Below are 2,964 nucleotides of genomic sequence, written 5' to 3' on the forward strand. Positions count from 1 at the left end.
AGTGAGCGCAAGCTACATTAAAGTGATTATTACGTTTTGAATATGGATATTTTTCTTACAAAAACGCATCGATTCTCTACAGGAGGACTTTGTTCACCCCCCGGAGCCGTGTGAGACACTTTTTTTTATGGATGGGCACTTTTTATTTCACTTCTTTTGGACTGATAAGCAACACCCGCTGAGTGGCATTAAACAGCTTGAAAGATCAAAGACAATTTTTTATATAACTCCGACTGGATTCGTCTGAAAGAAGAAAGTCATATACACCTAGGATGACTTGAGGGTAAGTAATTTATGGACTAATTTTCATTTTTGGGTGAACTAACCCTTTAAGTATGAAGTGGAGTAGGCTATAGCAATACCTTAGCTATTTATAAAAAATAAAAATCGTTATACATTCATCTCCTGCAGGAGGCGCAAGAATATCGTTTTTATGCCTCTCTACAATGACAATTCATTTTAGAGATGTTATGTGGTCATTCAAAATTAATTTGGTGCTCCCATTAAGAATCATACTGATTATGATTATGACAGCAGCATGATTATTTGTGCAGCCAGGAATAAAGACACGTAATTAGTCTAAAAACTTCTCAGCTATTAATAGAACATGTGGTTCTCCTGACCCTACTAGATAGCAGAGGCGCACAGATGGAAAATCTGGCATGAGAACTGTAGTCTAGTGCAGGGGTTCCCGACCACATTCCCGGAGCCCCCCAATACTGCATGTTTTCCATGTCTCCTTAATCAAACATCAGGTGATTCAGATCATCAGCTCATTATTTAGACTCCAAGACCTGAAATGGGTGTGTCAGAGAAAGGAGAGATGGTCTAGTCAAGTGGTTGAAAACATGTTCCCTAGGCCCTGCAAGCAACATCACTACCATTGCTCAGATTATTAAAAGTAATAGACCATTTACTTATAAGGGGGAAAAAATTTTAAACAATTAAGAATAAATGAAAACATTTTGCAAATTAACATTTTAATTGCAGAGCACCCTCTAGCAGATTAAACAACACATAGTGGGTAATATTGGTGATCGTTGACTCTTAAAAGCCATACTTCACCTAAAAATTTTAACTGTCATCATTTACCCACCCTCATGTTGTTCCAAACCTGACTTTCTATCTTACTTAAAAAAAAAACACACAAAAGGAGATGTTAAGCAAAATGTTCATGCAGCTCTTTTCCATACAATGTTAGTAAATTGGGATAAATGCTGTAAAGATTCAAGTGCAACAAAAAAAGCATAATACAAGAAATATTTCTATGACTGTATCATATGAACGTATGGAATATTTCATTAATCAAACTAGTCTCCGTCCTATAGAAAGTTATAAGAGCAGAATTAAATGGGTACCAAAGAGACAGTGTCTTTAAAGTGATTTTATTAAAAGCCTCTTTCAAGAAAAACACAAAGCAACAACAACATTATGACATTTAAATGACCTGTACAATTAGGGTTCCCAAATCATGCACCCGCTACATTACAATGTCATAGCAACAAGTTCATTATCATAATCAGCTTCATCAATGGCATTAACCTTACACATTACCAAACAGATAACTCATATAAATCACACTTAGTTCTGTTTTTTGGGTTCTACATTCTCTCAAACCCAAAGTAGACTAGTAAAATTGAACAACAATGGCTATAAAATAAAGACAGCACGTATCATTCATTTCTACGGCATGGAAAAATTAATAATAATAAATCTTAAAACAAACAAAAACACATCAGACACTGATATTTGAGGAGGTAACCTCCAGTATACCTTCATCCTAACCATTTTAAACATAATCTCTTCTTGTCTGTGCAGTGAGGGCCCCTAGTGGCTACAAAATACAAGCCCTATTGCATGAAATGTAGGCCAAATGTTATCATAGTGCTAAGCTACCTCTTTAGGAGAAAACATCTTGCATTGTTTCACACCACAGTGACATCTATTTTCTAACATTAAAGATGTAAAGGTAAACAAGGACTTGACTGTTTGTATGTGGAACACTTTGTAGGCAAAGATAACAACATCATGGGATTAAACAGAGCAGCTAAAGGCAACACATGCTTCGATATTAGATATTATTGTACAGATGCACCACACGTGGCGCCCTATGTGGGGCAGCACCAGGGATATGTTCAGAACATTAATTATTTCAGACCTGGGATAAACGTATAACTATGATTAAAAATAATAATAATAAAATAAAATAAACATTTAAAGAACTTTGAAAAAGAAAAGAACATTTAGAGTAGGTAAGTTCACATTAATGTCTGGAAGCCAGTAAACTAAAACCATTTAACGTTATTAAAAGAAAGTTATTATATACACACATACACATACTAAAAATATGAAAAGATTTTAAAAAATTGTCAATATTTGTAAATAATTTGGGGAAAATCTTTAAAAAAAAGTCATAAAAATGTTGTAAGGTTTTCATTTCTCCCTAAAGGCACAGTGATCGAGTAATAGTGCTCCATTAGAGGACGACTGTACAAGTGGAACTTAATTGTGTTCTATAATTAAATCTTATAATAAGGTTTGCCTTTGTCCTCCGGTGGAGTCTGACATTTCATCATCCTTCAGTACAACCAAGTTAGCTGCCATAAACTGTGTTTTAACCTGTTTCTTCAAGCCTAATGTGGCAGGTTACAATATTGCTTGCTGGACTGCCCAAAAAAGCCTAAGCGAAAAGCTTCCCACAACTTTCATAAATTCTAAAATAATAAAATGACACCATGCTGCAACTAAACCATTTAGCTTTCAGTAAAATGCTAAATATTAAATGAAGTTCACACAAACATTGTCATTATGTACTCACCTTCAAGCATTTTGAAACCTTCCTTCAGTAAAACATAAAAGGAGTTATTCAGCAGAATGTCCAAGCCCCTCTTTTCCCTACAATGAAAGTGAATGGTGGCCAAGGCTGTCAAGCCAACTTTTTTCAGTCCATTCCTCACACATAGC

The sequence above is a fragment of the Sinocyclocheilus anshuiensis genome, unplaced genomic scaffold, assembly GCF_001515605.1.
Source record: "Sinocyclocheilus anshuiensis isolate Anshui unplaced genomic scaffold, SAMN03320099.WGS_v1.1 scaffold2293, whole genome shotgun sequence".
NCBI lineage: Eukaryota > Metazoa > Chordata > Actinopteri > Cypriniformes > Cyprinidae > Sinocyclocheilus > Sinocyclocheilus anshuiensis.